General features: G+C 42.2%; 1 pseudogene; it reads right to left on the bottom strand.

Annotated features, from left to right (window-relative positions):
• Positions 1-793: 793 nt before the first annotated feature.
• LOC106564916 (E3 ubiquitin-protein ligase TRIM35-like) lies at positions 794-7,826 on the bottom strand (annotated as a pseudogene).
• Positions 7,827-9,695: the final 1,869 nt, after the last annotated feature.

Here is a 9,695-nt window from a genome sequence, read left to right as displayed (position 1 = left end):
GCCCCCTTGCAACAGCAGGCAAGAATTTTATTAGGTGTGGCACGGTCTCAGGGAATGGCCACAGCATCAGAACAGAGATGGACAGAGTACAGACACTCAGTGGAATACTCACCAAAAACCAACATGCACTGCAAACACCAAACAAAAAGTCCCTTGCCTTCCTTAAGTAATGAAACTCTTTGATTGAAACAGGAAATCCCCCTGCTTCCACCCAGCGGGCCTCACTGCAGCATAGCCCGGCATTAATCTCATTATGACTCTGACTGTGAGTGGGATTGGAACGGAGCCGGAGCTCTGAATAAACAGTGAGAGGCTGTCCACCTGATGACGCTACTCCTCCTTCTAGACTAGAGCCTCAGGCTGCCTGGCTGGCCCACTGTTGGACTGCAATGAATGAGCAGTTACAGAGGAAGATTGGATTTGAGAGAGTGTGTGCGACCACTGTTGGAGAAGGGCTGTCTGCGTATGCATCTGTGGGAGAGTGTGAAGGTCAGTCAGTTAGTTTTTTCTGTGTATGTCTTTAGATCACATTGTGTATTAGATAGATTTGGTCTTTCCAAGGGGACTTGCCCTCTGTTTCCCTTCTGACCCTCTGTTACGCTGTGGGCCTGCGGACCCATCAGTCACAGTCTCATCCTGGGGCCTGTGTGGCACCTCTGGTCCTTTCTCCCCTCAGCCCTCCAGTCAACACACTGACTGCACCATCGCTGTACCCTGTCTAATGCAGCACCGCAGCAGTTAGTGTGTGTGTGTGTTCATAAAAACAGTGTTGGAAATGTAGAAAAACATACCATTTGAAGATCGATGGTTTTATTAAAGATTCCTTGAAGCAATATTTTTCAACAGTTGGAGATTGTGGAATATTATACTGTATATAATTACAGGCCGAGGTGGTGTCAACTTTAACTGTGCTGTGCCACTGTTACAGAGGCCTTCACTGGTAGGATCTTTAGCTTGCTTTCATATGTACGAAATACTGGAACGAGCGGCTCAGTGAAAACTAGTGGCATTGTAAGTAGGTGTGTGTTATTATCAGGGTCAGAGAACGTCAGCTCTCCTCTGTTCCTGTCCAGCTGCACTCTGATCCTCCGGGGGTCCTGATCCACTTTGAGACGACCGTCATACTCATTTGGGGACATTACTACGTATACACCACAAGTATGCATAACACCCCAGATTTCATCCCATCTATCATGATTACTGACAAAGTCAGGGGCCACACCTAGAAACCAAAAGTAACTGTCCCCAACCTCAACGTCCCAGCTGTTTGTCACTGAGTTCAAACCCTCAGAACCCCTAACGCATTCATATCCAAACCTCTCTGGATTGTCCGGAAGCTGCAGTGTTCTATCACCACCTCTCACACTGGTCAGATCCTCAGACAGGATAAGATAGGGGTGGGCAGTGTTGGGGTCCAGAATCACAGGAGCTGAACAGAGACAACAAGGTTTTAATATGACATTTAGCAGACACTTTTATCCAAAGCAACTTAGTCATGCGTGCATGTATGTATGGGTGGTCCTGGGAATCAAACCCCCAATTCTAGCGTTGCAAGCACCGTGCTCTACCAACTGAGCCATACAGGACCATTTGAAATATTTAACATAAAGTCAGACCCACAATCTTATCAGAGATCATAAATGTATTTTTCTGTAAGAAAGGACTCACTGTATTGAACAATCCCCTGCATCTTCTCCCAGACTTTGTAGGACAGATTGCCCAAGTGTTTGGCCACGTCTATCAGCGCTCCTGGGACTAGCTGTGGATCTGGCAGTGTACACTGGGCTCTGTAAGAACATTCCGGAGTTAGTGCTGCTGTGGGGTCGGGTGCAGAACCACAGAGAAGAGAGAGACAGTCACAGGAGGGAGATCACTTACCTTTTCACTGTGGCCTGGTAGGTCTGCAGAGGAATGAAAAAAGTCTACGTTTTTAACTAAATTCATGTAAGATGATGGATGATCATATATGATGATATAATGCAATTTTACCATACACCTGTAATGCAAAATTTGTATTTTTTTAAAGTTTAGTGTAAAAAAAAAAACTTTACCTGTAAGAATGAGATGTCGTCAGCTCTCAGTTTGTTCTCTATGGCTGTGATAGTGTCTGAAAGAGAATACATATCTTTGACCGTCTTCTCAATCTTCTTCTTCACCTTCCAACTCTTTTCCACCTCTTCCCTTTTCAGGGCGGCTATCCTGGCCGCCTCTTCATCTCGTAGGAACTGGTGAAGCTTCTCAAACTCTTTCTTAATCTGCTTCTCTGTGTGCTGGACCTGGGTCTGGAGACACGATCTAATTAGAGCTCTGAAAATATGACCTCTGTCATTTTAACTTTCAACATCCTGTAAAATGTCAACATCACCTCAGCTACCACTCCGGGGAGATGGAGGATAATGTTTTATTATTGCCCAGAATGAGAGGAGAATGGACAGAAAAAGGACTGGAATATGTCTGGAGAAGCAGTAAGGAGAGGCCTCACTTGGTGTTTAGACCATGTTGGTGCAACAGTTGAAGATAGATGGAAGATGGGCTTTTTTTTTGGTCCCATCATCCTCATCATCATTTGCACCATCTGCTACACCATCTTAGTTAACCTGCTAAGGCTAAAGAACAGAGCAAGAGTGTTGAGGCGCGCTACACTACTTCCTGCTAATGACCTTTTTGATGTTGAATGTTGCTAAGAGAATGAACTGAAAGGGAACGTTGACCGAGATTGAAAAGTGTCTTGTTACTTGAAGTTGACCTTTGCTTATTGTCTAAGTTCGGGGGGGGGGGGGTCCTGTTTTGACATGTTAGAACCACAGTCCATTGTTTTAAAATGTGTGAAGTTGATGGAGGTTTGGTTGGTGTTATATCCACACTCAATTACTTTAAATTTAGTGGAGACGATGCAGTGTGGTTAGTGTTATATTCACAATCAATCACTTTGAAAATAGTCATGAGTTTGGCTTGCACTGAAGGGTTTTTCCATAAGAGGCAGACCATTTTGATTAGAAAAGGGAGGAGTAGGATAACAGAGAGCATTCTTCTTCTTCTTTTGGATGCTGAAGATCTGCTAGACTTGTGAGCAGTAGAGCCTGGTGGGAGGAGCTATAGGAGGACGAGCTCATTGTAATGGCTGGAATGAAAACCACGTTTGACTTCATATGTTTGATACCATTCCTTTTATTCCGTCCTCCTATAGCTCCTCCCACCAGCCTCTACTGCTTGTGAGTATTCTTAGGGAGTTTTAACTAAAAGCTGCAGATCCAGTTATGCATGTCTGTCTTTACTAAAGGGGTTTCATGCCAATACTGTATGTAGGTGAACTGCCGTTAGCACAAGATTGTTATTACAGATTACTAGAAGGAAACATTGTATTTTATAATGTACTAATGATTGACTATTGGACTGAAAGGAAGTATTTGTATTACTTTGATAGTTACAAATAAAATGTGTTAGAAGGAAAAACTTAATGCCTTCTATGCTCGCTTCGAGGCAAACGACACTAAACCATGCATGAGCGCACCAGCTGTTCCGGATGACTGTGTGATCACGCTCTCCATAGCCGATGTGAGTAAGACCTTTAAACAGGTCAACATTCACAAGGCCACAGGGCCAGACGGATTACCAGGATCCATTCCAGAACATGGAAATTCCATAGTTCCCGCTAGGGTTGCGCATTTTGGGGATAATTCAGAGGTGGAAACTTTCTGTGGGAATTAATGGGAATTAACGGAAATATATGCAAATTAATATTAATACCATTTAAATGTAGATGGTTTTGCATTGGATATATTTACCATATCATATGAAGACAGAAACAAACATTTTACCTTATCATAAGTAGACATAATTGCAAATTATGAAAATCCTTCAAATAGAAAAAAAACAAAAAACTATTTAGTTACAAATTGAACTTTAATTAAATGAGTTGACTCTTCACATGGGATTATTTCAATGAACAACAAAAGGGAATATTGAATGATCCCCAATGATCCATCGCATCTCCCAAAAACATTTTCAACATCTGTAAAATGATAGTCTAGAAACTAAACCTTTGATTGTCTTCCTTTCAGGCGTCCATGTCTTCTCCCTGGACCTCATCAATGTCCACCTGTTTAACATCAGACTCTGAGGCCTCATCTTCACTGTCACTTTCCAACCTTGTGGAGGATGGCTCGTTGTCAGGCTCAAAAAGCCTCAAATTTGCCCGGATGGCCACCAATTTTTAAACCCTTGTATTGGTCAGCCTGTTGCGTGCGTGTTCCCAAACAAGGACCAGTTGCGCTCTGAGGCGGCTAATGTTGGTAAGATTTGGAGGATGACGATGATGGAGGCAACAGTCCCTTCCACCAGGTGGCTAATGAGATGTTGGCACGACTGCCATATTGCATCTCCATCCCAAAGCCCTTGTTTGGAAGTGTACTTCGCCAGACTGCCAAGAACCTTGGCCTCATCCAGGCCAAGGTGGCGAGACACGGTAGTGATGACACCATAGGCCTAGTTGATCTCTGCACCAGACAGGATGCTCTTGCCAGCATACTTGGGGTCCAACATGTACGCTGCAGCGTGTATGGGCTTCAGGCAGAAGTCTTCACACTTTTTGATGCATTTCAGAACTACAGTTTCCTCTGCTTGGAGCAACAGTGAAGTGGGCAGGGCAGTACGGATTCTCTTACATCTGCAAGCAGAGTCTGATCATCAGACAGGATGGCATTGTCTCCCTCAATCCGTGCAATGGCTACTGCTATAGGTTTCAGGAGTTTCAGGCTGCTTACCACTCTTCCAAAATACATTATCCAGGAGGATCCTCTTGATGGGGCTGTCCATATCGGCAGGCTGTGATATGGCCATTTCTTGGAGAGACTCCTTCCCCTCCTCCAGGAGACTGTCAAACCTGATGACAATCCCACCCCAATGGGTGTTGCTGGGCAGCTTCAATGTGATGCTCTTATTCTTCTCACTTTTGTTGGTGAAGTAGATTGCTGCTATAACTTGATGACCCTTCACATACCTAACTATTTCCTTGGCTCTCTTGTACAGTGTATCCATTGTTTTTAGTGCCATGATGTCCTTGACGAGCAGATGCAATGCATGAGCAGCACAGCCAATGGGTGTGATGTGTGGGTAGGACTCCTCCACTTTAGACCAAGCAGCCTTCATGTTCACAGCATTGTCTGTCACCAGTGCAAATACCTTCTGAGGTCCAAGGTCATTTATGACTGCCTTCAGCTCATCTGCAATGTAGAGACCGGTGTGTCTGTTGTCCCTTGTGTCTGTGCTCTTGTAGAATACTGGTTGAGGGGTGGAGATGATGTAATTAATTATTCCTTGCCCATGAACATTCGACCACCCATCAGAAATGATTGCAATACAGTCTGTTTTCTCTATGATTTGCTTGACCTTCACTTGAACTCTGTTGAACTCTGCATCCAGCAAATTAGTAGATAAAGCATGTCTGGTTGGAGGGGTGTACGCTGGGTGAAGAACATTCAGATATCTCTTCCAATACACATTGCCTGTGAGCATCAGAAGTGAATCAGTTGCATACACAGCTTGAGCAAGACATTCACCAGCATTTCTCCGACTACGTTCCTCAATTGAGTAAAAAAAAAACTTTGATTCCAGGAGGACCATGAGTTGTTGCTATCGATAAGGTGTCTGATTGATCATTTTCACCTCGAATAGAATTAAAGGGACTTTTGTCAGACATTGCTTGTTGTGAACGCTGAGGGAACTTTATGCACTTGGCCAGATGATTCTGCATCTTTGTTGCATTCTTCACATATGATTTGGCACATGTACACAGATTTTCCTTCTACATTAGCTGCAGTGAAATGTCTCCACACATCAGAAAGTGCCCGTGGCATTATCCTGTAAAGATTAGAAAAAAATGAATAAAAATAAATAAATAAAATTCCATGCACAGATAAATAGTTAAGCAGTTAGATTAAACAACTCCTTTGTAAGATAAATGTTTTAAAATGAAACATGTATGGAAACAGGTGAATTAACACTCCTCAGTTAGCAGGCTCATGCAAGCTAAAACCCACATGGTAGCAAAAACTAACTAGCAGAAATTGTTAGCAAGTTAGAAAATATTTAAACACACTTTGCTGTAGGCTACTATTTACTAGTTAACAAAAAATTATTTGTCATATAAAATATATTCACCCCACCCAGTATTGTAATTAAAACTTACCAGAAAGCATGTAGTCCTTGGCTCAGACAGCATCTAATTATTGTGCAAGATCTTGAAAATCAGATGTGCATGTGATGGAAGAGTGCACTGTGCATGCAGAGGGTTGCAATTCCATTGAATTGGGGATAGTTTAACCAAAATATGCCACAAGACCTAGAATTGCCTTATATGTATCCCACAAAAAAGGTTCACTGTTATAAAATAACTTTTTGATGAATTTAAGCAAAATTCCCGGGCTTAACCTCCCATGGAGAATTTCCGGAAATTTACCGGAAAGTTTCCGACCCTTTGCAACCCTAGTTCCCGCTTCCGGGTGGGTCTGTTGCGGCACACATCATTCTTACCTTGATATGCTGTGCTGTTTTACAACAGGTAAGCTTGACTTCTTTAAAGACCTTCAGTTTCTCCTGCAATGGCTTCAGTGCACTCTGGATTTCCTTCTATAATTTAAGTAAAACATATCAGCACACCCAAGTGTACAAATTAGACAGGACTGTTCATTCCGTATCGAGGAAGTTTACACTGATTTAAATTTAAAGGCGTTAGCAGACACTCGTGTATAACCTTTACGTTTATATTGCCCAATCTGTAACGCTTCAGCGACACATTGAATAGAGCCCTAAATCCATAGTTTAAGTAATTCACAGTTCCAAATATCTAAACGTTAGGCAGACTTAAAATGACCACATGCTGCTTACCTTATGATCTTCTGCAGCTTCATCTATGGGGATGCAGTTATGACCTTTTGTGTTTCCTTGAATCACGACACACCAAACAGATGGCGTGTTCATCCTTCAGACAGAAGAGCTTGAGTTTCTCACCATGCAGACTGCAGAGCACCTCAGACCCTGCTGAAGGTCTCTGACTCCTTTCCTTTAAGAAGGCCTCACACAGGTTCTTTAGAGACAGGTTATTAGGAGGTTCAGACCTTGAGGATCTTCTCCTGCAGACTGGACACTCTTGGGATCCGCTCTTTTCCCAGAATTTCTGCAGACAGGCTTTACAGAAGCTGTGGCTACACGACATGACGACAGGATCTCTGAAGATGTCACAGCACACAGGACAGGATAAATCCTCAACGGGGAGAGAGAATTTGCAAGCCATTTTCACACTTGCCTCGCTCCTCCAGAAGGGCAAGCAGAGTTTACTTTCACTTTAAAAGACCCACCCTGTTTGTTAAAAGAGCTATACAGTTTAGTGGAATGTCCTTATCTTCTTCAGTATCTGCTCTGAGATGTTGACATTAAAAGTCATGTGTTGTGAACCTTGTTCTGTGTTGAACCACAGGCAAATAAAGAGTTCTTAGCTGTTGACTTCAGGCTTACAGTTGCACTGCTGTCTGTCTGCTACACTTGACGGTGTGTTGGTTTGTTTGTCAAAGCGTTGCAACAATGTTGTTACTAATTCATGCAATCAATTACAGGAGTGGTCCTGAAAGATTACAACCACGACCTAGAGTGATAACACCAGCGATCGACACTTTACAAACTAAGCACGCTGGAAATAAACACACGCAACTGCCGTGCCAACCGAGAGCTCCCACACAGAGCCATCTTCATTATCTCCTTCCTGACTGCTGTTAAAGTGGCAGCGCACAGTGAAGGCTCCATGCAAGGATTTCGCAACATCATGTAATAAACTTCTTTTGAGATGATTGTTTTAATGAAAAGCTCTATATAAAATACATCTGCTATTAAGTGTATGAGGAGAGAGTGGAGCATATGAGCCATTACCTGAGAAAGATTTTGATTTGATCTGTGTGTTTGTTTGAGTGAGGTAAAGAAAGAGTTGACTTGCAGTGGAGGCTCCTCAGAGGAGGAAGGAGAGGACCATCCTGCTCAGTGAATTTCATACAAAATAAAAATATTAAAACATTTGAAATGTTTCATTTTTAGATAAAACTTTACTAATTATATTCACATCACCAAATCATTGATTAAGACACATTGTTTTGCAATGAAGGTCTACAGTAGCCTCAACAGCACTCTGTAGGGTAGCACCATGGTGTAGCCAGAGGCCAGCTAGCTTCCGTCCTCCTGTGGGTACATTGACTTCAATAAAAAAACCTAGGAGGCTCATGGTTCTCACCCCCTTCCATAGATTTAAACACTAATAATGACAACTTCCAGAGGACATCCTCCAACCCATCAGAGCTCTTGCAGCATGAAATGAATCTAGTACTGAAAGCATAAGCTACAGCTAGCTAGCACTGCAGTGCATAACATGTGGTGAGTAGCTGACTCAAAGAGAAAGATAAGTTTTGAACAAATTACCTTCTTAAAAAATTAAGAAAAAGAAAAAGGAGAGAGAGAGGTCATGTTTTTTTCACTTTCACTTACTCATGTTCACTTATTTAGCCAGCAAATGCAGCTAGCTCAAACAGAGGAATGCTATGTTAGCTAGCCTCTCTGGGCTAGGTGGGACGCTCAACAGCCAGTTGAATCCTGTGGCGCGTTATTCAAATACCTTAGAAATGCTATTACTTCAATTTCTCAAACATGACTATTTTACAGCATTTTAAAGACAAGACTCTCGTTAATCTAACCACACTGTCCGATTTCAAAAAGGCTTTACAACGAAAGCAAAACATTAGATTATGTCAGCAGAGTACCCAGCCAGAAATAATCAGACACCCATTTTTCAAGCTAGCATATAATGTCACATAAACCCAAACCACAGCTAAATGCAGCACTAACCTTTGATGATCTTCATCAGATGACAATCTTAGGACATTATGTTATATAATACATACATGTCTGTTCAATCAAGTTCATATTTATATCAAAAACCAGCTTTTTACATTAGCATGTGACTAGCATTCCCACCGAACACTCCTGGTGAATTTACTAAATTACTCACGATAAACGTTCACAAAAAGCATAACAATTATTTTAAGAATTATAGATACAGAACTCCTCTATGCACTCGATATGTCCGATTTTAAAATAGAATATTGCAAAATGTGCTTTCACCGAAAAGCTAAGTAGATAGCCCGGCATCACAGGGCTAGCTATTTAGACACCCAGCAAGTTTAGCATTCACCAAAGTCAGATTTACTATAAGAAAAATGTTATTACCTTTGCTGTCTTCGTCAGAATGCACTCCCAGGACTTCTACTTCAATAACAAATGTTGGTTTGGTCCCAAATAATCCATTGTTATATCCAAATAGCGGCGTTTTGTTTGTGCTTTCAAGACACTATCCGAAAGGGTAAATAAGGGTTACGAGCATGGCGCATTTCGTGACAAAACATTTCTAAATATTCCATTACCGTACTTCGAAGCATGTCAACCGCTGTTTAAAATCAATTTTTATGCCACTTTTCTCGTAAAAAAGCGATAATATTCCGACCGGCAAAGCCTGTTTACATTCAACGAGAGAGAAAGTAAAAGCATGCTATCCCCTCATGCACGAGCCTCAGTCTAAAGGCCCTCTGATAGAGCACTTGCCAAACGCGCTAGTGTGTTTCAGCCTGGGCCTTGAATTACGTCATTCAGCTTTTTCCCGG

This window comes from Salmo salar, chromosome ssa12, assembly GCF_905237065.1.
Source record: "Salmo salar chromosome ssa12, Ssal_v3.1, whole genome shotgun sequence".
Taxonomy (NCBI): domain Eukaryota; kingdom Metazoa; phylum Chordata; class Actinopteri; order Salmoniformes; family Salmonidae; genus Salmo; species Salmo salar.
Note: the sequence above shows the minus strand (reverse complement) of the source record. Positions and strands in the feature narration are given on the sequence as shown.